We start from the raw sequence: 27,992 nt of genomic DNA, 5'->3' as shown, positions 1-27,992 counted from the left end.
TAAGAGGGTTGCTATTGCTAGGCAACGGAGCAACAACAGCGAGAAGCAGCCATTTTGGCGGCGGCGTACGTCCGATTTCGTCAGACTCAGGGATACAAATGCTGAAATGAGCCGGCGGTCTGGGCGAGGGGCAGGGTGCTTCAAGAAGCACGGTATTGCAAATCCGAAGTAATTCAAGATGTGAGATGTGGCACGATCGTCGTGCTCACCTGTTGGGGTCCTGTTGGTGCTTTTGGATGCACGGTAACAGGCATCAGGGAGGGGCTCCTGCCCGCTCCGGAGGTCTTCCTGGAATGGCGAATCGGGGACAAAACAGGCGCTTTTCTTTACGGCGCTTCTCTGGAAGGCGCCGGCTTCCGCCTGCCGGCGGAAATGCCTCGGTAAAGAGGGTTGCTATTGCTAGGCAACGGAGCAACAACAGCGAGGAGCAGCCATTTTGGCGGCGGCGTACGTCCGATTTCGTCGGACTCAGGGATACAAATGCTGAAATGAGCCAGCGGTCTGGGCGAGGGGCAGGGGTGCTTCAAGAAGCACAGTGCTGCAAATCCGAAGTAATTCAGGATGTGAGATGTGGCACGATTGTCGTGCTCACCTGTTGTGGTCCTGTTGGTGCTTTTGGATGCACGGTAACAGGCATCAGGGAGGGGCTCCTGCCCGCTCCGTAGGTCTTCCTGGAATGGAGAATCGGGGACAAAACAGGCGCTTTTCTTTACGGCGCTTCTCTGAAGGCGCCGGCTTCCGCCTGCCGGCGGAAATGCCTCGGTAAAGAGGGTTGCTATTGCTAGGCAACGGAGCAACAACAGCGAGGAGCGGCCATTTTGGCAGCGGCGTATGTCCGATTTCGTCGGACTCAGGGATACAAATGCTGAAATGAGCCAGCGGTCTGGGCGAGGGGCAGGGGTGCTTCAAGAAGCACGGTGCTGCAAATCCGAAGTAATTCAGGATGTGAGATGTGGCACGATTGTCATGCTCACCTGTTGGGGTCCTGTTGGTGCTTTTGGATGCACGGTAACAGGCATCAGGGAGGGGCTCCTGCCCACTCCGGAGGTCTTCCTGGAATGGCGAATCGGGGGCAAAACAGGTGCTTTTCTTTACGGCGCTTCTCTGGAAGGCGCCGGCTTCCGCCTGCTGGCTGATATGCCTCGGTAAAGAGGGTTGCTGTTGCTAGGCAACGGAGCAACAACAGCGAGGAGCGGCCATTTTGGCGGCGGCGTACCTCCGATTTCGTAGGACTCAGGGATACAAATGCTGAAATGAGTTGGCGGTCTGGGGCCGAGGGGCAGGGGTGCTTCAAGAAGCACGGTGCTGCAAATCCGAAGTAATTCAGGATGTGAGATGTGGCACGATCGTCGTGCTCACCTGTTGGGGTCCTGTTGGTGCTTTTGGATGCACGGTAACAGGCATCAGGGAGGGGCTCCTGCCCGCTCCGGAGGTCTTCCTGGAATGGTAAATCAGGGGCAGAACAGGCACTTTTCTTTACGGCGCTTCTCTGGAAGGCGCCGGCTTCCGCCTGCCGGCGGAAATGCCTCGGTAAAGAGGGTTGCTATTGCTAGGCAACGGAGCAACAACAGCGAGGAGCAGCCATTTTGGCGGCGGCGTACGTCCGATTTCGTCGGACTCAGGGATACAAATGCTGAAATGAGCCAGCGGTCTGGGCGAGGGGCAGGGGTGCTTCAAGAAGCACGGTGCTGCAAATCCGAAGTAATTCAGGATGTGAGATGTGGCACGATCGTCGTGCTCACCTGTTGTGGTCCTGTTGGTGCTTTTGGATGCACGGTAACAGGCATCAGGGAGGGGCTCCTGCCCGCTCCGTAGGTCTTCCTGGAATGGAGAATCGGGGGTCAAAACAGGCGCTTTTCTTTACGGCGCTTCTCTGGAAGGCGCCGGCTTCCGCCTGCCGGCGGAAATGCCTCGGTAAAGAGGGTTGCTATTGCTAGGCAACGGAGCAACAACAGCGAGTAGCGGCCATTTTGGCGGCGGCGTATTTCCGATTTCGTCGGACTCAGGGATACAAATGCTGAAATGAGCCAGCGGTCTGGGCGAGGGGCAGGGGTGCTTCAAGAAGCACGGTGCTGCAAATCCGAAGTAAATCAGGATGTGAGATGTGGCACGATTGTCATGCTCACCTGTTGGGGTCCTGTTGGTGCTTTTGGATGCACGGTAACAGGCATCAGGGAGGGGCTCCTGCCCACTCCGGAGGTCTTCCTGGAATGGCGAATCGGGGGCAAAACAGGTGCTTTTCTTTACGGCGCTTCTCTGGAAGGCGCCGGCTTCCGCCTGCTGGCTGATATGCCTCGGTAAAGAGGGTTGCTGTTGCTAGGCAACGGAGCAACAACAGCGAGGAGCGGCCATTTTGGCGGCGGCGTACGTCCGATTTCGTAGGACTCAGGGATACAAATGCTGAAATGAGTCGGCGGTCTGGGGGCGAGGGGCAGGGGTGCTTCAAGAAGCACGGTGCTGCAAATCCGAAGTAATTCAGGATGTGAGATGTGGCACGATCGTCGTGCTCACCTGTTGGGGTCCTGTTGGTGCTTTTGGATGCACGGTAACAGGCATCAGGGAGGGGCTCCTGCCCGCTCCGAAGGTCTTCCTGGAATGGTAAATCAGGGGCAAAACAGGCACTTTTCTTTACGGCGCTTCTCTGGAAGGCGCCGGCTTCCGCCTGCCGGCAGATATGGCTTGGTAAAGAGGGTTGCTGTTGCTAGGCAACGGAGCAACAACAGCGAGGAGCGGCCATTTTGGCGGCGGCGTACGTCCAATTTCATCGGACTCAGGGATACAAATGCTGAAATGAGCCGGCGGTCTGGGCGAGGGGCAGGGGTGCTTCAAGAAGCACGGTGCTGCAAATCCGAAGTAATTCAGGATGTGAGATGTGGCACGATCGTCGTGCTCACCTGTTGTGGTCCTGTTGGTGCTTTTGGATGCACGGTAACAGGCATCAGGGTGGGGCTCCTGCCCGCTCCATAGGTCTTCCTGGAATGGAGAATCGGGGACAAAACAGGCGCTTTTCTTTACGGCGCTTCTCTGGAAGGCGCCGGCTTCCGCCTGCCGGCGGAAATGCCTCGGTAAAGAGGGTTGCTATTGCTAGGCAACGGAGCAACAACAGCGAGGAGCGGCCATTTTGGCGGCGGCGTATGTCCGATTTCGTCGGACTCAGGGATACAAATGCTGAAATGAGCCAGCGGTCTGGGCGAGGGGCAGGGGTGCTTCAAGAAGCACGGTGCTGCAAATCCGAAGTAATTCAGGATGTGAGATGTGGCACGATTGTCATGCTCACCTGTTGGGGTCCTGTTGGTGCTTTTGGATGCACGGTAACAGGCATCAGGGAGGGGCTCCTGCCCACTCCGGAGGTCTTCCTGGAATGGCGAATCGGGGGCAAAACAGGTGCTTTTCTTTACGGCGCTTCTCTGGAAGGCGCCGGCTTCCGCCTGCTGGCTGATATGCCTCGGTAAAGAGGGTTGCTGTTGCTAGGCAACGGAGCAACAAGAGCGAGGAGCGGCCATTTTGGCGGCGGTGTACCTCCAATTTCGTAGGACTCAGGGATACAAATGCTGAAATGAGTCGGCGGTCTGGGGGCGAGGGGCAAGGGTGCTTCAAGAAGCACGGTGCTGCAAATCCGAAGTAATTCAGGATGTGAGATGTGGCACGATCGTCGTGCTCACCTGTTGGGGTCCTGTTGGTGCTTTTGGATGCACGGTAACAGGCATCAGGGAGGGGCTCCTGCCCACTCCGGAGGTCTTCCTGGAATGGTAAATCAGGGGCAGAACAGGCACTTTTCTTTACGGCGCTTCTCTGGAAGGCGCCGGCTTCCGCCTGCCGGCGGAAATGCCTCGGTAAAGAGGGTTGCTATTGCTAGGCAACGGAGCAACAACAGCGAGGAGCAGCCATTTTGGCGGCGGCGTACGTCCGATTTCGTCGGACTCAGGGATACAAATGCTGAAATGAGCCAGCGGTCTGGGCGAGGGGCAGGGGTGCTTCAAGAAGCACGGTGCTGCAAATCCGAAGCAAATTCAGGATGTGAGATGTGGCACGATCGTCGTGCTCACCTGTTGTGGTCCTGTTGGTGCTTTTGGATGCACGGTAACAGGCATCAGGGAGGGGCTCCTGCCCGCTCCGTAGGTCTTCCTGGAATGGAGAATCGGGGACAAAACAGGCGCTTTTCTTTACGGCGCTTCTCTGGAAGGCGCCGGCTTCCACCTGCCGGCGGAAATGCCTCGGTAAAGAAGGTTGCTATTGCTAGGCAACGGAGCAACAACAGCGAGGAGCGGCCATTTTGGCGACGGCGTATGTCCGATTTCGTCGGACTCAGGGATACAAATGCTGAAATGAGCCAGCGGTCTGGGCGAGGGGCAGGGGTGCTTCAAGAAGCACGGTGCTGCAAATCCGAAGTAATTCAGGATGTGAGATGTGGCACGATTGTCATGCTCACCTGTTGGGGTCCTGTTGGTGCTTTTGGATGCACGGTAACAGGCATCAGGGAGGGGCTCCTGCCCACTCCGGAGGTCTTCCTGGAATGGCGAATCGGGGGCAAAACAGGTGCTTTTCTTTACGGCGCTTCTCTGGAAGGCGCCGGCTTCCGCCTGCTGGCTGATATGCCTCGGTAAAGAGGGTTGCTGTTGCTAGGCAACAGAGCAACAACAGCGAGGAGCGGCCATTTTGGCGGCGGCGTACGTCCGATTTCGTAGGACTCAGGGATACAAATGCTGAAATGAGTCGGCGGTCTGGGGGCGAGGGGCAGGGGTGCTTCAAGAAGCACGGTGCTGCAAATCCGAAGTAATTCAGGATGTGAGATGTGGCACGATCGTCGTGCTCACCTGTTGGGGTCCTGTTGGTGCTTTTGGATGCACGGTAACAGGCATCAGGGAGGGGCTCCTGCCCGCTCCGGAGGTCTTCCTGGAATGGTAAATCAGGGGCAAAACAGGCACTTTTCTTTACGGCGCTTCTCTGGAAGGCGCCGGCTTCCGCCTGCCGGCAGATATGCCTTGGTAAAGAGGGTTGCTGTTGCTAGGCAACGGAGCAACAACAGCGAGGAGCGGCCATTTTGGCGGCGGCGTACGTCCAATTTCATCGGACTCAGGGATACAAATGCTGAAATGAGCCGGCGGTCTGGGCGAGGGGCAGGGGTGCTTCAAGAAGCACGCTGCTGCAAATCCGAAGTATTCAGGATGTGAGATGTTGCACGATCGTCGTGGTCACCTGTTGGGGTCCTGTTGGTGCTTTTGGGTGCACGGTAACAGGCATCAGGGAGGGGCTCCTGCCCGCTCCGGAGGTCTTCCTGGAATGGCGAATCCGGGGCAAAACAGGTGCTTTTCTTTACAGCGCTTCTCTGGAAGACGCCGGCTTCCGCCTGCCGGCGGATATGCCTCGGTAAAGAAGTTTGCTGTTGCTAGGCAACGGAGCAACAACAGCGAGGAGCGGCCATTTTGGCGGCGGCGTACATCCGATTTTGTCGGACTCAGGGATACAAATGCTGAAATGAGCCGGCGGTCTGGGCGAGGGGCAGGGGTGCTTCAAGAAGCACAGTACTGCAAATCCGAAGTAATTCAGGATGTGAGATGTGGCACGATCGTCGTGCTCACCTGTTGGGGTCCTGTTGGTGCTTTTGGATGCACGGTAACAGGCATCAGGGAGGGGCTCCTGCCCGCTCCGTAGGTCTTCCTGGAATGGCGAATCGGGGGCAAAACAGGTGCTTTTCTTTACGGCGCTTCTCTGGAAGGCGTCGGCTTCCGCCTGCCGGCGGAAATGCCTCGGTAAAGAGGGTTGCTATTGCTAGGCAACGGAGCAACAACAGCGAGGAGCAGCCATTTTGGCGGCGGCGTACGTCCGATTTCGTCGGACTCAGGGATACAAATGCTGAAATGAGCCAGCAGTCTGGGCGAGGGGCAGGGGTGCTTCAAGAAGCACGGTGCTGCAAATCCGAAGTAATTCAGGATGTGAGATGTGGCACGATTGTCGTGCTCACCTGTTGGGGTCCTGTTGGTGCTTTTGGATGCACGGTAACAGGCATCAGGGAGGGGCTCCTGCCCGCTCCAGAGGTCTTCCTGGAATGGCGAATTGGGGGCAAAACAGGTGCTTTTCTTTACGGCGCTTCTCTGGAAGGCGCCGGCTTCCGCCTGCTGGCGGAAATGCCTTGGTAAAGAAGGTTGCTATTGCTAGGCAACGGAGCAACAACAGCGAGGAGCAGCCATTTTGGCGGCGGCGTACGTCCGATTTCGTCAAACTCAGGGATACAAATGCTGAAATGAGCCGGCGGTCTGGGCGAGGGGCAGGGTGCTTCAAGAAGCACGGTATTGCAAATCCGAAGTAATTCAAGATGTGAGATGTGGCACGATCGTCGTGCTCACCTGTTGGGGTCCTGTTGGTGCTTTTGGATGCACGGTAACAGGCATCATGGAGGGGCTCCTTGCCGCTCCGTAGGTCTTCCTGGAATGGCGAATCGGGGATAAAACAGGCGCTTTTCTTTACGGCGCTTCTCTGGAAGGCGCCGGCTTCCGCCTGCCGGCGGAAATGCCTCGGTAAAGAGGGTTGCTATTGCTAGGCAACGGAGCAACAACAGCGAGGAGCAGCCATTTTGGCGGCGGCGTACGTACGATTTCGTCGGACTCAGGGATACAAATGCTGAAATGAGCCAGCGGTCTGGGCGAGGGGCAGGGGTGCTTCAAGAAGCACGCTGCTGCAAATCCGAAGTAATTCAGGATGTGAGATGTGGCACGATCGTCGTGCTCACCTGTTGTGGTCCTGTTGGTGCTTTTGGATGCACGGTAACAGGCATCAGGGAGGGGCTCCTGCCCGCTCCGTAGGTCTTCCTGGAATGGAGAATCGGGGGCAAAACAGGCGCTTTTCTTTACGGCGCTTCTCTGGAAGGCGCCGGCTTCCGCCTGCCGGCGGAAATGCCTCGGTAAAGAGGGTTGCTATTGCTAGGCAACGGAGCAACAACAGCGAGGAGCGGCCATTTTGGCGGCGGCGTACGTCCGATTTCGTCGGACTCAGGGATACAAATGCTGAAATGAGCCAGCAGTCTGGGCGAGGGGCAGGGGTGCTTCAAGAAGCACGGTGCTGCAAATCCGAAGTAATTCAGGATGTGAGATGTGGCACGATTGTCGTGCTCACCTGTTGGGGTCCTGTTGGTGCTTTTGGATGCACGGTAACAGGCATCAGGGAGGGGCTCCTGCCCGCTCCGGAGGTCTTCCTGGAATGGCGAATTGGGGGCAAAACAGGTGCTTTTCTTTACGGCGCTTCTCTGGAAGGCGCCGGCTTCCGCCTGCTGGCGGAAATGCCTTGGTAAAGAAGGTTGCTATTGCTAGGCAACGGAGCAACAACAGCGAGGAGCAGCCATTTTGGCGGCGGCGTACGTCCGATTTCGTCAGACTCAGGGATACAAATGCTGAAATGAGCCGGCGGTCTGGGCGAGGGGCAGGGTGCTTCAAGAAGCACGGTATTGCAAATCCGAAGTAATTCAAGATGTGAGATGTGGCACGATCGTCGTGCTCACCTGTTGGGGTCCTGTTGGTGCTTTTGGATGCACGGTAACAGGCATCAGGGAGGGGCTCCTGCCCGCTCCGTAGGTCTTCCTGGAATGGCGAATCGGGGACAAAACAGGCGCTTTTCTTTACGGCGCTTCTCTGGAAGGCGCCGGCTTCCGCCTGCCGGCGGAAATGCCTCGGTAAAGAGGGTTGCTATTGCTAGGCAACGGAGCAACAACAGTGAGGAGCAGCCATTTTGGCGGCGGCGTACGTACGATTTCGTCGGACTCAGGGATACAAATGCTGAAATGAGCCAGCGGTCTGGGCGAGGGGCAGGGGTGCTTCAAGAAGCACGCTGCTGCAAATCCGAAGTAATTCAGGATGTGAGATGTGGCACGATCGTCGTGCTCACCTGTTGTGGTCCTGTTGGTGCTTTTGGATGCACGGTAACAGGCATCAGGGAGGGGCTCCTGCCCGCTCCGTAGGTCTTCCTGGAATGGAGAATCGGGGGCAAAACAGGCGCTTTTCTTTACGGCGCTTCTCTGGAAGGCGCCGGCTTCCGCCTGCCGGCGGAAATGCCTCGGTAAAGAGGGTTGCTATTGCTAGGCAACGGAGCAACAACAGCGAGGAGCGGCCATTTTGGCGGCGGCGTATGTCCGATTTCGTCAGACTCAGGGATACAAATGCTGAAATGAGCCAGCGGTCTGGGCGAGGGGCAGGGGTGCTTCAAGAAGCACGGTGCTGCAAATCCGAAGTAATTCAGGATGTGGCACGATTGTCATGCTCACCTGTTGGGGTCCTGTTGGTGCTTTTGGATGCACGGTATCAGGCATCAGGGAGGGGCTCCTGCCCACTCCGGAGGTCTTCCTGGAATGGCGAATCGGGGGCAAAAAAGGGGCTTTTCTTTACGGCGCTTCTCTGGAAGGCGCCGGCTTCCGCTTGCTGGCTGATATGCCTCGGTAAAGAGGGTTGCTGTTGCTAGGCAACGGAGCAACAACAGCGAGGAGCGGCCATTTTGGCAGCGGCGTACGTCCGATTTCGTAGGACTCAGGGATACAAATGCTGAAATGAGTCGGCGGTCTGGGCGAGGGGCAGGGGTGCTTCAAGAAGCACGGTGCTGCAAATCCGAAGTAATTCAGGATGTGAGATGTGGCACGATCGTCGTGCTCACCTGTTGTGGTCCTGTTGGTGCTTTTGGATGCACGGTAACAGGCATCAGGGAGGGGCTCCTGCCCGCTCCGGAGGTCTTCCTGGAATGGCGAATCGGGGGCAAAACAGGTGCTTTTCTTTACAGCGCTTCTCTGGAAGACGCCGGCTTCCGCCTGCCGGCGGATATGCCTCGGTAAAGAGGGTTGCTGTAGCTAGGCAACGGAGCAACAACAGCGAGGAGCGGCCATTTTGGCGGCGGCGTACATCCGATTTCGTCGGACTCAGGGATACAAATGCTGAAATGAGCCGGCGGTCTGGGCGAGGGGCAGGGGTGCTTCAAGAAGCACAGTACTGCAAATCCAAAGTAATTCAGATTGTGAGATGTGGCACGATCGTCGTGCTCACCTGTTGGGGTCCTGTTGGTGCTTTTGGATGCACGGTAACAGGCATCAGGGAGGGGCTCCTGCCCGCTCCGGAGGTCTTCCTGGAATGGCGAATCGGGGGCAAAACAGGCGCTTTTCTTTACGGCGCTTCTCTGGAAGGCGCCGGCTTCCGCCTGCCGGCGGATATGCCTCGGTAAAGCGGGTTGCTATTGCTAGGCAACGGAGCAACAACAGTGAGGAGCGGCCATTTTGGCGGCGGCGTACGTCCGATTTCGTCAGACTCAGGGATACAAATGCTGAAATGAGCCGGCAGTCTGGGCGAGGGGCGGGGGTGCTTCAAGAAGCACGGTGCTGCAAATCCGAAGTAATTCAGGATGTGAGATGTGGCACGATTGTCGTGCTCACTTGTTGGGGTCCTGTTGGTGCTTTTGGATGCACGGTAACAGGCATCAGGGAGGGGCTCCTGCCCGCTCCGGAGGTCTTCCTGGAATGGAGAATCGGGGGCAAAACAAGCGCTTTTCTTTACGGCGCTTCTCTGGAAGGCGCCGGCTTCCGCCTGCCGGCGGATATGCCTCGGTAAAGAGGGTGGCTGTTGCTAGGCAACGGAGCAACAACAGCGAGGAGCGGCCATTTTGGCGGCGGCGTACGTCTGATTTCGTCGGACTCAGGGATACAAATGCTGAAATGAGCCGGCGGTCTGGGCGAGGGGCAGGGGTGCTTCAAGAAGCACGGTGCTGCAAATCCGAAGTAATTCAGGATGTGAGATGTGGCACGATCGTCGTGCTCACCTGTTGGGGTCCTGTTGGTGCTTTTGGATGCACGGTAACAGGCATCAGGGAGGGGCTCCTGCCCGCTCCGGAGGTCTTCCTGAAATGGCGAATCGGGGGCAAAACAGGTGCTTTTCTTTACGGCGCTTCTCTGGAAGGTAACGGCTTCAGCCTGCCGGCGGATATGCCTCGGTAAAGAGGGTTGCTGTTGCTAGGCAACGGAGCAACAACAGCGAGGAGCAGCCATTTTGGCAGCGGCGTACGTCCGATTTCGTCGGACTCAGGGATACAAATGCTGAAAAGAGCCGGCGGTCTGGGCGAGGGGCAGGGGTGCTTCAAGAAGCACGGTGCTGCAAATCCGAAGTAATTCAGGATGTGAGATGTGGCACGATCTTCGTGCTCACCTGTTGGGGTCCTGTTGGTGCTTTTGGATGCACCGTAACAGCCATCAGGGAGGGGCTCCTGCCCGCTCCGGAGGTCTTCCTGGAATGGCGAATCGGGGGCAAAACAGGTGCTTTTCTTTACGGCGCTTCTCTGGAAGGCGCCGGCTTCCGCCTGCCGGCGGATATGCCTCAGTAAAGAGGGTTGCTGTTGCTAGGCAACGGAGCAACAACAGCGAGGAGCGGCCATTTTGGCAGCGGCGTACATCCGATTTCGTCGGACTCAGGGATACAAATGCTGAAATGAGCCGGCGGTCTGGGCGAGGGGCAGGGGTGCTTCAAGAAGCACGGTATTGCAAATCTGAAGTAATTCAAGATGTGAGATGTGGCACGATCGTCGTGCTCACCTGTTGGGGTCCTGTTGGTGCTTTTGGATGCACGGTAACAGGCATCAGGGAGGGGCTCCTGCCCGCTCAGTAGGTCTTCCTGGAATGGCGAGTCGGGAGCTAAAACAGGCGCTTTTCTTTACAGCGCTTCTCTGGAAGGCGCCGGCTTACGCCTGCCGGCGGAAATGCCTCGGTAAAGAGGGTTGCTATTGCTAGGCAACGGAGCAACAACAGCGAGGAGCAGCCATTTTGGCGGCGGCGTACGTCCGATTTCGTCGGACTCAGGGATACAAATGCTGAAATGAGCCAGCAGTCTGGGCGAGGGGCAGGGGTGCTTCAAGAAGCACGGTGCTGCAAATCCGAAGTAATTCAGGATGTGAGATGTGGCACGATTGTCGTGCTCACCTGTCGGGGTCCTGTTGGTGCTTTTGGATGCACGGTAACAGGCATCAGGGAGGGGCTCCTGCCCGCTCCGGAGGTCTTCCTGGAATGGCGAATCGGGGGCCAAACAGGTGCTTTTCTTTACGGCGCTTCTCTGGAAGGCGCCGGCTTCCGCCTGCTGGCTGATATGCCTCGGTAAAGAGGGTTGCTGTTGCTAGGCAACAGAGCAACAACAGCGAGGAGTGGCCATTTTGGCGGCGGCGTACGTCCGATTTCGTAGGACTCAGGGATACAAATGCTGAAATGAGTCGGCGGTCTGGGGGCGAGGGGCAGGGGTGCTTCAAGAAGCACGGTGCTGCAAATCCGAAGTAATTCAGGATGTGAGATGTGGCACGATCGTCGTGCTCACCTGTTGGGGTCCTGTTGGTGCTTTTGGATGCACGGTAACAGGCATCAGGGAGGGGCTCCTGCCCGCTCCGGAGGTCTTCCTGGAATGGTAAATCAGGGGCAAAACAGGCACTTTTCTTTACGGCGCTTCTCTGGAAGGCGCCGGCTTCCGCCTGCCGGCAGATATGCCTTGGTAAAGAGGGTTGCTGTTGCTAGGCAACGGAGCAACAACAGCGAGGAGCGGCCATTTTGGCGGCGGCGTACGTCCAATTTCATCGGACTCAGGGATACAAATGCTGAAATGAGCCGGCGGTCTGGGCGAGGGGCAGGGGTGCTTCAAGAAGCACGCTGCTGCAAATCCGAAGTATTCAGGATGTGAGATGTTGCACGATCGTCGTGGTCACCTGTTGGGGTCCTGTTGGTGCTTTTGGGTGCACGGTAACAGGCATCAGGGAGGGGCTCCTGCCCGCTCCGGAGGTCTTCCTGGAATGGCGAATCCGGGGCAAAACAGGTGCTTTTCTTTACAGCGCTTCTCTGGAAGACGCCGGCTTCCGCCTGCCGGCGGATATGCCTCGGTAAAGAAGTTTGCTGTTGCTAGGCAACGGAGCAACAACAGCGAGGAGCGGCCATTTTGGCGGCGGCGTACATCCGATTTTGTCGGACTCAGGGATACAAATGCTGAAATGAGCCGGCGGTCTGGGCGAGGGGCAGGGGTGCTTCAAGAAGCACAGTACTGCAAATCCGAAGTAATTCAGGATGTGAGATGTGGCACGATCGTCGTGCTCACCTGTTGGGGTCCTGTTGGTGCTTTTGGATGCACGGTAACAGGCATCAGGGAGGGGCTCCTGCCCGCTCCGTAGGTCTTCCTGGAATGGCGAATCGGGGGCAAAACAGGTGCTTTTCTTTACGGCGCTTCTCTGGAAGGCGTCGGCTTCCGCCTGCCGGCGGAAATGCCTCGGTAAAGAGGGTTGCTATTGCTAGGCAACGGAGCAACAACAGCGAGGAGCAGCCATTTTGGCGGCGGCGTACGTCCGATTTCGTCGGACTCAGGGATACAAATGCTGAAATGAGCCAGCAGTCTGGGCGAGGGGCAGGGGTGCTTCAAGAAGCACGGTGCTGCAAATCCGAAGTAATTCAGGATGTGAGATGTGGCACGATTGTCGTGCTCACCTGTTGGGGTCCTGTTGGTGCTTTTGGATGCACGGTAACAGGCATCAGGGAGGGGCTCCTGCCCGCTCCAGAGGTCTTCCTGGAATGGCGAATTGGGGGCAAAACAGGTGCTTTTCTTTACGGCGCTTCTCTGGAAGGCGCCGGCTTCCGCCTGCTGGCGGAAATGCCTTGGTAAAGAAGGTTGCTATTGCTAGGCAACGGAGCAACAACAGCGAGGAGCAGCCATTTTGGCGGCGGCGTACGTCCGATTTCGTCAGACTCAGGGATACAAATGCTGAAATGAGCCGGCGGTCTGGGCGAGGGGCAGGGTGCTTCAAGAAGCACGGTATTGCAAATCCGAAGTAATTCAAGATGTGAGATGTGGCACGATCGTCGTGCTCACCTGTTGGGGTCCTGTTGGTGCTTTTGGATGCACGGTAACAGGCATCAGGGAGGGGCTCCTGCCCGCTCCGTAGGTCTTCCTGGAATGGCGAATCGGGGACAAAACAGGCGCTTTTCTTTACGGCGCTTCTCTGGAAGGCGCCGGCTTCCGCCTGCCGGCGGAAATGCCTCGGTAAAGAGGGTTGCTATTGCTAGGCAACGGAGCAACAACAGCGAGGAGCAGCCATTTTGGCGGCGGCGTACGTACGATTTCGTCGGACTCAGGGATACAAATGCTGAAATGAGCCAGCGGTCTGGGCGAGGGGCAGGGGTGCTTCAAGAAGCACGCTGCTGCAAATCCGAAGTAATTCAGGATGTGAGATGTGGCACGATCGTCGTGCTCACCTGTTGTTGTCCTGTTGGTGCTTTTGGATGCACGGTAACAGGCATCAGGGAGGGGCTCCTGCCCGCTCCGTAGGTCTTCCTGGAATGGAGAATCGGGGGCAAAACAGGTGCTTTTCTTTACGGCGCTTCTCTGGAAGGCGCCGGCTTCCGCCTGCCGGCGGAAATGCCTCGGTAAAGAGGGTTGCTATTGCTAGGCAACGGAGCAACAACAGCGAGGAGCGGCCATTTTGGCGGCGGCGTACGTCCGATTTCGTCGGACTCAGGGATACAAATGCTGAAATGAGCCAGCAGTCTGGGCGAGGGGCAGGGGTGCTTCAAGAAGCACGGTGCTGCAAATCCGAAGTAATTCAGGATGTGAGATGTGGCACGATTGTCGTGCTCACCTGTTGGGGTCCTGTTGGTGCTTTTGGATGCACGGTAACAGGCATCAGGGAGGGGCTCCTGCCCGCTCCGGAGGTCTTCCTGGAATGGAGAATCGGGGGCAAAACAGGCGCTTTTCTTTACGGCGCTTCTCTGGAAGGCGCCGGCTTCCGCCTGCCGGCGGATATGCCTCGGTAAAGAGGGTGGCTGTTGCTAGGCAACGGAGCAACAACAGCGAGGAGCGGCCATTTTGGCGGCGGCGTACGTCTGATTTCGTCGGACTCAGGGATACAAATGCTGAAATGAGCCGGCGGTCTGGGCGAGGGGCAGGGGTGCTTCAAGAAGCACGGTGCTGCAAATCCGAAGTAATTCAGGATGTGAGATGTGGCACGATCGTCGTGCTCACCTGTTGGGGTCCTGTTGGTGCTTTTGGATGCACGGTAACAGGCATCAGGGAGGGGCTCCTGCCCGCTCCGGAGGTCTTCCTGAAATGGCGAATCGGGGGCAAAACAGGTGCTTTTCTTTACGGCGCTTCTCTGGAAGGTAACGGCTTCAGCCTGCCGGCGGATATGCCTCGGTAAAGAGGGTTGCTGTTGCTAGGCAACGGAGCAACAACAGCGAGGAGCAGCCATTTTGGCAGCGGCGTACGTCCGATTTCGTCAGACTCAGGGATACAAATGCTGAAAAGAGCCGGCGGTCTGGGCGAGGGGCAGGGGTGCTTCAAGAAGCACGGTGCTGCAAATCCGAAGTAATTCAGGATGTGAGATGTGGCACGATCTTCGTGCTCACCTGTTGGGGTCCTGTTGGTGCTTTTGGATGCACCGTAACAGCCATCAGGGAGGGGCTCCTGCCCGCTCCGGAGGTCTTCCTGGAATGGCGAATCGGGGGCAAAACAGGTGCTTTTCTTTACGGCGCTTCTCTGGAAGTCGCCGGCTTCCGCCTGCCGGCGGATATGCCTCAGTAAAGAGGGTTGCTGTTGCTAGGCAACGGAGCAACAACAGCGAGGAGCGGCCATTTTGGCAGCGGCGTACATCCGATTTCGTCGGACTCAGGGATACAAATGCTGAAATGAGCCGGCGGTCTGGGCGAGGGGCAGGGGTGCTTCAAGAAGCACGGTATTGCAAATCTGAAGTAATTCAAGATGTGAGATGTGACACGATCGTCGTGCTCACCTGTTGGGGTCCTGTTGGTGCTTTTGGATGCACGGTAACAGGCATCAGGGAGGGGCTCCTGCCCGCTCAGTAGGTCTTCCTGGAATGGCGAGTCGGGAGCTAAAACAGGCGCTTTTCTTTACGGCGCTTCTCTGGAAGGCGCCGGCTTACGCCTGCCGGCGGAAATGCCTCGGTAAAGAGGGTTGCTATTGCTAGGCAACGGAGCAACAACAGCGAGGAGCAGCCATTTTGGCGGCGGCGTACGTCCGATTTCGTCGGACTCAGGGATACAAATGCTGAAATGAGCCAGCAGTCTGGGCGAGGGGCAGGGGTGCTTCAAGAAGCACGGTGCTGCAAATCCGAAGTAATTCAGGATGTGAGATGTGGCACGATTGTCGTGCTCACCTGTCGGGGTCCTGTTGGTGCTTTTGGATGCACGGTAACAGGCATCAGGGAGGGGCTCCTGCCCGCTCCGGAGGTCTTCCTGGAATGGCGAATCGGGGGCCAAACAGGTGCTTTTCTTTACGGCGCTTCTCTGGAAGGCGCCGGCTTCCGCCTGCTGGCGGATATGCCTCGGTAAAGAGGGTTGCTGTTGCTAGGCAACGGAGCAACAACAGCGAGGAGCGGCCATTTTGGCGGCGGCGTACGTTCGATTTCGTCGGACTCAGGGATGCAAATGCTGAAATGAGCCAGCAGTCTGGGCGAGGGGCGGGGGTGCTTCAAGAAGCACGGTGCTGCAAATCCAAAGTAATTCAGGATGTGAGATGTGGCACGATCGTCGTGCTCACCTGTTGGGGTCCTGTTGGTGCTTTTGGATGCACGGTAACAGCCATCAGGGAGGGGCTCCTGCCCGCTCCGGAGGTCTTCCTGGAATGGCGAATCGGGGGCAAAACAGGTGCTTTTCTTTACGGCGCTTCTCTGGAAGCCGCCGGCTTCCGCCTGCCGGCAGATATGCCTCAGTAAAGAGGGTTGCTGTTGCTAGGCAACGGAGCAACAACAGCGAGGAGCGGCCATTTTGGCGGCGGCGTACATCCCATTTCGTCGGACTCAGGGATACAAATGCTGAAATGAGCCGGCGGTCTGGGCGAGGGGCAGGGGTGCTTCAAGAAGCACGGTATTGCAAATCCGAAGTAATTCAAGATGTGAGATGTGGCACGATCGTCGTGCTCACCTGTTGGGGTCCTGTTGGTGCTTTTGGATGCACGGTAACAGGCATCAGGGAGGTGCTCCTACCCGCTCCGTAGGTCTTCCTGGAATGGCGAATCGGGGGCAAAACAGGCGCTTTTCTTTACGGCGCTTCTCTGGAAGACGCCGGCTTCCGCCTGCCGGCAGAAATGCCTCGGTAAAGAGGGTTGCCATTGCTAGGCAACGGAGCAACAACAGCGAGGAGCAGCCATTTTGGCGGCGGCGTACGTCCGATTTCGTCGGACTCAGGGATACAAATGCTGAAATGAGCCAGCAGTCTGGGCGAGGGGCAAGGGTGCTTCAAGAAGCACGGTGCTGCAAATCCGAAGTAATTCAGGATGTGAGATGTGGCACGATTGTCGTGCTCACCTGTTGGGGTCCTGTTGGTGCTTTTGGATGCACGGTAACAGGCATCAGGGAGGGGCTCCTGCCCGCTCCGGAGGTCTTCCTGGAATGGCGAATCGGGGGCAAAACAGGTGCTTTTCTTTACGGCGCTTCTCTGGAAGGCGCCGGCTTCCGCCTGCTGGCGGATATGCCTCGGTAAAGAGGGTTGCTGTTGCTAGGCAACGGAGCAACAACAGCGAGGAGCGGCCATTTTGGCGGCGGCGTACGTCCGATTTCGTCGGACTCAGGGATACAAATGCTGAAATGAGTCGGCGGTCTGGGCGAGGGGCGGGGGTGCTTCAAGAAGCACGGTGCTGCAAATCCGAAGTAATTCAGGATGTGAGATGTGGCATGATCGTCGTGCTCACCTGTTGGGGTCCTGTTGGTGCTTTTGGATGCATGGTAACAGGCATCAGGGAGGGGCTCCTGCCCGCTCCGGAGGTCTTCCTGGAATGGTGAATCGGGGGAAAAACAGGCGCTTTTCTTTACGGCGCTTCTCTGGAAGGCGCCGGTTTCCGCCTGCCGGCGGATATGCCTCGGTGAAGAGGGTTGCTGTTGCTAGGCAACGGAGCAACAACAGCGAGGAGCAGCCATTTTGGCGGCGGCGTACGTCCGATTTCATCGGACTCAGGGATACAAATGCTGAAATGAGACGGCGGTCTGGGCGACAGGCATGGGTGCTGCCCCTCGCCCAGACCGATGTCTTACCCAATCTATCGATGACATAGATTGGGTAAGACTATCACATAATAATCCGACACGAATGATCTGTGGTTACCACTCACATATCATCATGAGACTAATCTGGGAACAACAAGATGATTTTGAATCATTGGGTCTAATTCCATGTTTATATAGTTCGTAGTTACTTGCTGAAATCTTTATTGCTACTCTTCCAGAACCTCTGGTAAATTCTAATGGGGTTGGAACTTTTCCACTAATTAATGAGGATTTCTTGAAACAATTTATGAATTTTGCAGCTTCCTTATCGGGTATGATGGGCACGGGGCCTTCAAATCCAACTGCTGTCCCTAATATAATAGACAGTTGGATGAAAATAAGGCACTATCTTTCGTGACATGCAATTCTTGTGGTAGTTCTGATTTGAGGGCATGGATTTCGTCCCTTGATAATGGTGTGTGGCCAGGGATATGCTTGATCCAAGAAACCATGGCAGTAGGTTTATTGGATTTGGATGGTTTTTATATTCATCAGCAGCCTGCTGTTAGAGGAGTTCTGGGTCGACCCTCAGGGGGACTGGCTCTCTTAATGGACAAAAAGCTGCGTTTAGAGTCCTTGGTGAAGTGGGCTGATGACTCATTGTTGGTGGTTGAAATTAACTATAAAGATGGGTTAGATCAAGGTTTTTTATTAAGCAACCTGTATTGGAATCCAGCTAAGTTCTCTTTTGTAACAATCACTACACAACTCGACTTTATATTTGAACAGGCTTTTTCAGATAATCCAAGATTGAATGTCATTATTGGAGGAGATTTTAATTCCATTTGTTTATCATTGGATAATGAGGGGGAAACCCGCTCAGCATGAACAGCAAAATAAATCTATAGTGAATGGCAAAAAATGGCCAGAATATTTTCTGACTTGGGATATTCAAATGATTCTGTTTAAATCAGGAAGGTATAATTATACTTGGACTAGAGGCTCATCGTCTTCCCTGATTGATTATATCTTTGCCTCTTCTAACTTGATGCAGTCCATTGACCCGATAATGATTAGTGATCTATCTAGGGGAGATCATTTTGCCTTAGGTATTTAACTCAGAATTAAAACTTGTAGGCTTGAAATTGATCCCATACTTTCAACCATAGAATTTGATCGTAATCGGTTGTCTATAAAGTGGACTTCAAGGAATTGTCAAAAAATAATGGTGAATATGCAAGACGATCACTTACTTATACAGGAGATGAATGTCAGAGGACAGGCTTGTGTGTTTGCTGAGATTCAGAATTAAATAAGAATTGCTGGACATTTAGCATGTATTAGGTGCACTAATGTAAGCAATTCTCTGCCAAATCATCGATACGGCTATAATCAGAAGTTGGCTAACTTGCGTAAAGAGAAACGGTATAGACTCAGACAAATTAGCTTGGGTGTATATACAGAAAATGAATATCATGCTCTGAAAACACACATTAGCTCGACATATAGAAGTCAAATAAGAAGCAGGAGATATGAGCTGATTAACACCGATAACCAGAATTTCCTCGCATTATTATTAAAGAACAAAACAAGACAGGTATGGGGTACCTTGCGTACTCTGATTGGTAAGTCTAAAATTATTGAAGAACCTTCTATTGCTGCTTCCACATGGGTCAATCATATTAAAGCTACGTTTGCTATCCCACAAGATTTTCAATCTCTCTCCTTTTCGAATTGGCCTGATCCCATCGCTCGTGTTTTTGTTTGGAGCATTGAGGATAGACGTATGGCCAATGGCTCACAGGCATCTGGTCCAGACGGCATTCCACCGCGCTTAATTAAACTTAATCCGGAACTGTGGGCGTCGATTTTTAAAATCAAATTTGATGCGATTCATTACTTGGGTAGAATTCCTAATTCTTGGTGTTCCGCCATTATTATACCTGTATACAAGAAGGGACAGATGAATGAGCTTGCTAATTTTAGGCCCATCGCCCTTATGGACTTGGCTGCTAAAATTTACAATGGTTTGTTACTACAATCCATCCAACAACATATCAACACTTATAATCTTTTACCGAAATTTCAGATTGGCTTTCGCTGTCATATGGGATGCCAATTAAATGCCACTGTAATTGCTCACCTATACCAGCTGACTAAGTTATCTAGCTCTGGGCCAATTTATATGGCAGCCCTTGATTTGACGGCGGCGTTCGATTCAGTGATTAGAGTGGTACTGTGGGCGAAAATGATCAAATATGGTTTTGCGCCTCAGTTGGTTGCAACGATTGCCGCCTTACATAAACAAACTACAAACAGGGTTCGATTGACAAAAGCTGGTGCCTTAACAGATGCTATTCCTACGGAAATAGGCCTTAAGCAGGGCTGCAATCTTGCGGCGGTACTGTTTAATTTATATTTATTAGATCTTGATGAAGAATGGAAAGAGGCGTGTATTTTCCCTGTAAAATTAGGAGCTCTACCATTAAATTGGATAAGTTTTGCTGATGCTTTATTGTTTTTTGATCTGACACCTTTTGGGCTTCAGACTAAGCTGGGTTTATTTCACTCTTTTGCTAGCAAACATAATTTACAGGTGAACCCCGAAAAGTCTTGTATTGTTGTCTTTGCTGATGGATGCAAGAAATTGGTGAGATTTACATGGTCACTAAATGGTATAGTGATTCTGAAATCGCCCTTTATTTGTTATTTAGGTTACCATCTATCAAGTACATACTCACTAGCTGGCTGGAAGACGATTATCGATTCCAAAGTTCAATCACTGACTGTTCAGATTAAATTAATCTACAACCGATTGGGGAAATTTTCCTTGCTTCCAATCCTTAAATTCTATCTAAAAAAAGTTGAGCCGGTCCTACTCTATGCCTTGGATATATGCCTTCATGATATAGAAGGAATATTAGATATTGTCCAGGGCAAAATGTGGAAGAAAGTATTGGGTCTGGCTGTGTCTACACCAAATGTAATCATTTGCCATGAGCTAGGCTTGTTACCCTTATCGGTCAAATGGCACTGGAGATCATTTGTGAATTATGCTAAAATGTTATCACCTCCTAAAGATTCATTATATGTAGATATAGGGAGGATGATTGTGAAAGGTTATCCCCCATCATTCCTGAAATTCAGGAATAAGATGGAGTAAATACTAGGTTCTACTTTGATTACTCATGAGGATTTAATATTAGGACTCCCCTCATGTAAATTGAAATATTGTCACTACTATTGGTGTCTTCTGATAGATAAAATAAATACTTAAAAAATCTTTCTCTGAATATGCGAAATTTACCAAACAGTGGGGCTATTGTCCACAGCACCATGTAATCTTTCCATGTAGTATAGCTCGCACATTATATTTGAGATTTCGGATGAATCAATTACAAACTAATGAAAAATTGATGAATTGGAATCAGAATAAAGATAAGTCTATCACTGGTTATTGCAGATTTTGTCAAAGTACCCAATATTATAGAAACACTTAAACACCCAACCGTATATTGTGTGATGTTTGAATCCGAAAGGAAAGTGATGTTTGGCAAGTACCTCTGCACAGAATCTACGCTCAACAGGGAGAACCTTTAGCAAAGATGTATGTGGGGCAGATCGCAAAGCCTTATTCTGAGTTTAACTAATTTTTTGAAAGTTCTAGAAAGAAAATTAGTTGAAAAGTCAGTGGTTATCTCGGTGTCTAAAATTGAATTAAACGAATAATGACCATGAAGTGTCTATGATAAGTGTTATTTATGTAAAATATGTTTTATGTTTGTTTGTCTTGAATTGACTTTCTATTATTCCCTTAATTTAGGGATGGAATATGGTTATGATTGTAAATAGGTTTTTTTATTTTATCAATGGAATATTTATAGCGATATGTAAATTTGTGGTTAACTGCTTTTTATATGAATTTAAGAAATGTGTCTTTATGAATTGGTGATTGTTATCTTTTGAGATGCTTGGTAATTAATTTGATTCTTGTGATTTGCCTTCTTTTGTTTGATATTGTATTTGTTACATTTGTATATACTGTAATTGTAAAGGTTTTTTCTTAAACCATACACAATAATAAAAATTTAAAAAATGTGCCTGCTTCTACACTCTGCCCTCTGCAACTCATCCAGAACAGAACTGTGAGAATTGTCCTTGGCCTCAAGCCCAGGGATCGTATATCTCTCCAGCGCTGAAATCTCTGCCTTGGCTCCCAGTGGCTGCAAGGATTAAGTTCAAGACCCTCTGCATTGTCCACAAGGCCGTTTGGGGCCTGGGTCCTTAATACCTCCAACTCTCTCTTTGTAAATACCATCCAACTCGAACTGTTCGCTCCTCCACCTCCAACTCCCCCAGGGTCAGTCGCTTCTCCAAGCAACGAGTTGGTGGTAGATCGCTTACTTTGGCTGGGGCCTCCCTCTGGAACAGCTTCCCTGCCTCTATGAAACTCAAGGAGAACCATCTCTGGTTCCGGAAGCACCTCAAGACCTTTCTCTTTGCTTCTGCCTTCTCTCTTCCTCTCCCCTGCTAATTCCCTGTCTGATGCTGTACTAGTCAACTGGCTACCCTCTGATTTCAGGCCCAGGTCCCTACCCACTCAGTTTCACACTTGCTATGCCTCCCGGAAACCCTTGCACTTGGGTCTATATCTGTAACCCTACAGTCCTCCTCCCTGCACTTTTGGACACATGCTGTCTGCACTTACCCTTGCACCGGCCACCTGATGGCTGCACTTCTTGTTATTGTTTTGATCCCATGTACAGCACTGCCCCCTCCCCTTCCCCTGGCACTTCTCTCGTCCCCCTACTCCCTCCCCTGCACTTGCGTGATCTCAATGTCACTTGGCCTAATAAGATTGTCATCTCTGTCCTCCCTCTGTTCCCCCTTCCTTGCCTCATTGCACCTTGAAACACTTGTGTATAGGCACATTACAAATGCCATATCAAATCATATCATATATCATTATAAAAGTCCTCACTGCCTAGTCTCTAGGCACTTCATTGCACATTATATCCGAATCATGTTTATTTTTGATTTGGTGGTTTTGGCATTTGTCTTTCTAGGCGCGTGTAAATCTAATATGTATGAAATTATTAAAAAGTAACACTAAAGTAACATATCCCATTCACATTTAACTACATTGGATACATGTAGCAAAGTTAGCGTGGGGTTGTAATTTTGTATACCTCCAGTCACAGATATGGCGCATATAACATGAACCCCTCCTCATTGTTGGGACCTTTCCTGACCACCCCAACAGTACCTATTCTTTGAATGCAGGGGAAGCTTGCAGTGCTACTGCTCATCTTTTCCATTTGCGAGGGGGTGTTCCCTCTACTGCGCACTGCTTTAGCTGTTAAAAGAGAGAACCCTGCAGTGCTTTTCTGTCATGATGTGGACTGCTGCCGCCTAATGACCTCCATACAGTTGGCACTTTTTCCATGCATTTGATAAATGTCACATACTTTTTTTATTATTGTGAAGGAGAAAAAACATTTTTGCTCCCTTGAAATCACATACACTCAAAGTTTAAAAATGGGAAGGAAAATACTCCCATCTCAAAATCTTATCTGGAGCACTGGTCTTGTGCCTTAAATCCAGTGCAACGTTCCTTGGTGAAAAATATCAGGTTTGTGTGGTGCACAGATTACAATGCATAATGTTTCCTTATGCAACTTTCAATTATTGGTATTCCTTTTTTTATCATTGAGATTGCATGGCATTAGCCACACCTTGAACTTCATCAATCTCCAACAAGCATATAAACTAACCCACTCCAAAGAGCAGTAAACCGAGTATATTTGAGAGTTCTCTGGTTTGCCTTGCAAACCTTTCAAGTGACACGGCCCTTATGGTATTCGTGGCGCTTTTCCATAGAAACAGACTTAAGGTAAAAGGTGAAGCATCCCTTTATGTAATGTCTACTCACGCAGCCTGTGTCTTAATTCTATGACAAGACCGGAGGCGATCAATGATGCTTTAAACTCTTTATTGCCACTCAGCGGCCCAATTCAAAACTTATTCTTTCTTCTTTTTCTTTTTTTTCAAACAGAACAAATACATACTAAAAATAAAAACACCAAAACTACAGACATCCTGAACTACACTCCCATAAGTCCTCAGGATCCTGTAGTTTGTCCTTTAACTTTTAACCAATCCAGTCCCAGAAACAGCTTTAACATCACATCCTGAACAATGTCCTTCCTCTTTCTTTGCTGCTTCTCAGAAAGATAAGTACCCTTTATGAGGAGCTCTGTCTGACCCGACGCAGTCGAGTAGGGAAACGCAGCAAGGACGAAAGCTGAAACCTTGAAAATATATTAAGCTTACTTTGTCACACACTCCGCACCATTAAGTGTGTGGCAAGGTCGGATTGGCCCCTGGGCCTTTGGGGCCGAAAACATCCCTGGGTAGTGGGGGACGGTTTTTGGCCATGCCTGGGACGGTTTTTGGCCATGCCCGGGCCGGTTTGGGGAAAAAAAAATGTGGAAAAAAAAATCCTTTTTTTTCCCTCAAAAAGCCTCTTATCCTTTTTAGGTCGATAAATGAGTACCAACACAGGTTGGGTGATATTGTATGTATATTTGTTCTATAAAAAAAGAGCTTAAGCATAAGTGCTATACAATAATTATCACTTGGCCTTGGACGTCTGCTTGCATTCACAGTAATTTGGTAATATGGGTCTATACTCACAGATATTAATGATACATATTGTTGGGGGCCTGCATCCTATTTATTCGGCGATGTTCACCGCTCCTCCCTGGCACACGGGTGGGGGGGCAGCGCCATCTCCTTGCGGCGGACGCCGCGTCCACACCACGGGCACCAGGCAGCCCGTGCCCATTGGCAGCACGGGGCCCTGGGCAGCCCTTAGAGCGGCCGACGCCGCCACACGCATAGGGCTCCAGCCCTTGTCGCCATTGTTGGGGGCCTGCTCCGGGTCACCGGGCAGGCCCCATACTCACATCGGGAGCACCCGACGGGGCTACGTTGTGCCGCGATCACGCCGCAGATGATGCATTGGGGATCACCCCACTGCGCCCCAGGTCACTGGAGCCCACACTTGGCTGGGGGCACCCAGCACACGACGGCCCCGGCTCTGGGGGCACCCAGGCCGGGGTCGCCACCAGCAGCCATGCTCACATGGCCCGCACGCAGTGGAGGTCGGCGTTGCCCAGCAGGGGTGCCGGCCTTGTGGCGGGCCCGGTCCCTGGGCCTACACCACGCGGTGTTGTGCCAGGCAGGCACACAAAGGACAACACCGGAGCCAGATGGGAGTGTGACTGTCGAGCTGGAAGCGGCTCGTTACTTTTATTATGTTGGTCACGTGGCAACATCCTGGGAGCTGCCATGCTCCCAGGAGGGTTACTATGCAACACATATGGTGATCCAATCTTGTATGAAGTGTATATCACATTAGTGAAATCATAACCAAGACATTTTCTTGAAACAGAGCCTCGATACCTCCAAGCTGCAGGCACTTTACAAATGTAAAAATTAAAGAATTTAAAAAAATAACCATATTTTTCGTGGTGTACTTAGGAACAATGCCATTTGATGGCACTTCCTGTTTTGTCAAGGGGTAAAAGGTCGTGTTTCATTGCTTCCCGGGATGGCACTTTGGGGTGGGGTCAGTGATGTCATCAGAGGTCAAGGGTCGTGAGGCGAGGGGTGGGCCACTTTTTGGGTGACCGGGCCTATTTCTTGTCCCAGTACGACCCTGGGTGCGTTTCAATTGAACTGCTTTGACCGGCCTTTAGGCTGCACTGCTGTATATGAACAGTTGATTAACCAGTCTATCTTCCTCTCCCAGATTGCAGGCAATTAAAGCTTTCACCCGCCCTTTGGACAGAAACATGCTTGGGCTCATTTGTTTGGCATACAGCACGAAGTGGGAGGTTCCATCTGCCAGATCACGTTGCTGGGTTTCTTACCATTGTGTCTCAGACTTGTTTTACCGTCGGAGCAGCCAATTCTTACATAAAGCTTTCGAGCTGCTTTGCTGGCAGGCAGGTCAGTGGTCTTTGCTTTCACCTGTTGCGAGTACTTAAGTGTAATGCTTAAGAGAGGCGTTCATAAGTTAAGCGTCTTTTCGTATTCGTTTTGGAGCCCTCGATTTCTCAGGGTAGTTTAACAGCATAACCGCGCCCGCCAATGCCACGTTTTAACTGCTATCGCGCACGGGCTTGTACAAGAACAATATTGGGAACGACTAGCGAGTGGCACCTCTTATGCGCCCCACCCTCTTGTGAAATATATTATCAACTGATCCTCAGCTGATCGTTCAATGTTTTTAAAAAGGTACACTTTTCTGAAGCAGCTGTACAGAACATGTACGCCAGCCCCCGAAGTATATGTTGGCAATTTCCTGATGAACATTTGTTGAGGACTCGCGGCAGCCTTAAAGCTCTCAAGTGTCTCAAGTATACAGAATATCCAGCAGGAGAGGTTTACCAGTTGCTGACAACGCCCTCGCGAATGGGTATTTCCTGTTTTTATAATTTTTTTTGATACTTCCCATTTTATTTGATCAACTAATAACAAAAGCCCTACACATACATGTTATTTCTTTGTAACGGTGACAGCCCTTTAAATCCTGAAGCCCATTTTCACACCCTCCCACCCTCTTAATGGACACCCTCCTCCATCTTCATTACTATTCGGACAAAAAAGTGTCCTCGACTTACTAAACCAGTATTATTTGGGTTATATTCAGAAGACCTATTACCCATCATACCAGCCCAAAACGTCTATTGTCTTGTGGCGCACAACTCATGTGCTGTCTTCCAAGTCATACTTCATGATAGCTGATCATGCTATTACATGCAGCTCCAGGCACATGTGGAGGCTTCGAACTCCCTTCACCCACAACAGTCGGGCTTCTGCCCTGCCCACAGCACTGAGACAGCCATGCTAGACCTACAGACCAAAATGCTCAGCATTATTGACAAGGGTAGGACAGGTCTCCTTATTCTCCTTGACCTCAGCGCCGCTTTTGACCTCCTCGACCATAACCTACTCCAGAATGCACTAAAAAAGACCACCAACTGCTCTGATGAAGCCATCGGCTGGATAATGTCTTTCCTAAAAAATAGGATATCTAGGGTGCAATGGAGGGATAAGTTCTCCTTGGAAAAGGAAATTCTCTGCGGAGTCCCCCAAGGGGCTAGCATGTCACCACTGTTATTCAACCTCTACCTGAGGTACCTATGCCTTGTCCTCGATCATATCAACACCTATTTTACAAAGTATGCTGACAACACGCAGCTGGTGTTTGAATTAAGTGGCAACTATCAGAAAGATAGTGAGCAACTTACCATGATCTACAACAACGTGGAGCAATGGATGGACTCCAATTGGATGTGCCTCAACAGGAAAAAAACAGAGCTCATGATATTCGAGCCATCTTCAGCCATGGCAAAATTCTTCCTCCTACACGTTCTTCCAGATTAAAGATACACCCATACCGGTCCTGGGTAAGGTTAAAACCCTTGGTATGATGCTAGAAGCATCACTCGGGGCAGATGCCCAAGTACAGTACATCAAAAAAACTGTGCTTACCACCTCAGACTAATAAAAGCTATAAGACCCTTCATATCAGAGGACAACTGCGCGACTATAGCAATCATGTCACGCCTTGACTATCGCAACGCTCTAGTCCTGGGTGCCTCTAAGCAGTGTCTGCAAAGCTACCAAGTTGTCCAGAACAATGCAGTAAGAATTGTTCAGCACAAAATTAGATCAGAGCACATCAGCAACTCCAGAAGGGAGCTTCATTGGCTGAAAATCGCAGAAAGGGTGCATTTCAAGACCTTAACCATCGTTCACAGATGTATTTACGGAAAAGCTCCGGCTTACCTAAAAACCAGGATTAAACCATATGTTCCAAGTAGAACATTGAGATCGTCCCAACTTGGTAAAATCTCAGCGGCCCCACACAAACTTAAAAGCGGCCTATGCAGATCCTTTCCGACCCTCGCAGCCAGTCTTTGGAACAATCTTCCGGACCACTTAAGACTGGAAACCAACTACATCCGTTTCCGCAAACTGGTGAAAACCCACATCTTCAAATAAATGACATCCCCAGCCCATGCCTATTTCAGAGTAAATTTATATAGTTGTCCTGTCCTCCCTGTCTAGTCACTGTTTGTCTGTTTTTGTGTCCTTGTTTCTGCGCCCGAGGCTTGCGAGCTCCCGGCGCATTATAAATATTAAATAAAAAAAAAAAAATACTGGTAATCTTCATTCCTCCTAGTCCTACTTTTCCTCCTCACAGTACTTACCTCATGAGGCCCCTTCCTCCGACACAGGACCTTCTTTTATTTCTTTTAATTCCTATAACTCCTCCCCATATCCAGTTCACTCATTTTCGTATTACCAAGCCATAGCATGGGACCTTCCCTGCAGGGTGGGTGAGGAGGGTCGTCAGTACTGTAACGAGGAAGAGTAGGGCTAGGAGTAATGAAGATTACCTGCAAGTAATCAGAGCATAACCTCCACTTTTCCTCGTCCCAGTACTTACCTCATGAAGTACACCAAAGCAGCAACGGGGAAAGGTCCCAATGAGACACAGAGCCAAAAACAGTGCAGAAAAACACACACCTTTAATAACTCCAAATTCACATCCCCACAGACAAAACGCCAACCCGAAGGAACCAACCCCGAGTGGGAGACATTCAACCTATAGTGGTTGATGAAGGTGCTCTGATCAACCCAAGTGGCAGCCCTTCAAATCTCCTGCAGAGAAACCCCCCTTGCATCGGCCCATGAGGCCGCCAAACTTCTGGTGGGCCGCCCCTGAACGTGCACAGGCAGGCCAGAAGCCACATAGGCCATGGAGACCACAACACAGATCCACCGGCTAATGGACACCACAGATGCCTTACGCCCAGTACCAGCTGGGCCAAAAGTAATCAGAAGACTGTCAGAGTGGCTTAAAGGGGCAGTCCTAGGCAAATACTCCAACACCGCCCACGGCACATCAATGTTATGCCAAGTCACTTCCTCTGGCGATTGCG

At 51.9% G+C, this 27,992-nt stretch overlaps 1 protein-coding gene across 2 annotated transcripts in view; it reads left to right on the top strand.

Moving 5' to 3' along the window:
• Positions 1 to 24,899: 24,899 nt before the first annotated feature.
• Positions 24,900 to 27,992, top strand: part of LOC138472141 (solute carrier family 35 member E2A-like) — a 729,883-nt gene continuing 726,790 nt past the window's right edge. For both annotated transcript variants that reach the window (XM_069610153.1, XM_069610154.1), the window contains exon 1: positions 24,900 to 24,987. The gene's annotated coding sequence lies outside the window, so the exon portion shown is untranslated. The remainder of the gene's footprint in view (positions 24,988 to 27,992) is intronic.

Source organism: Ambystoma mexicanum, chromosome 8 (assembly GCF_040938575.1).
Source record: "Ambystoma mexicanum isolate Mex_15411 chromosome 8, UKY_AmexF1_1, whole genome shotgun sequence".
Lineage (NCBI taxonomy): Eukaryota > Metazoa > Chordata > Amphibia > Caudata > Ambystomatidae > Ambystoma > Ambystoma mexicanum.
This window is presented reverse-complemented; position numbering and strand designations above follow the sequence as displayed.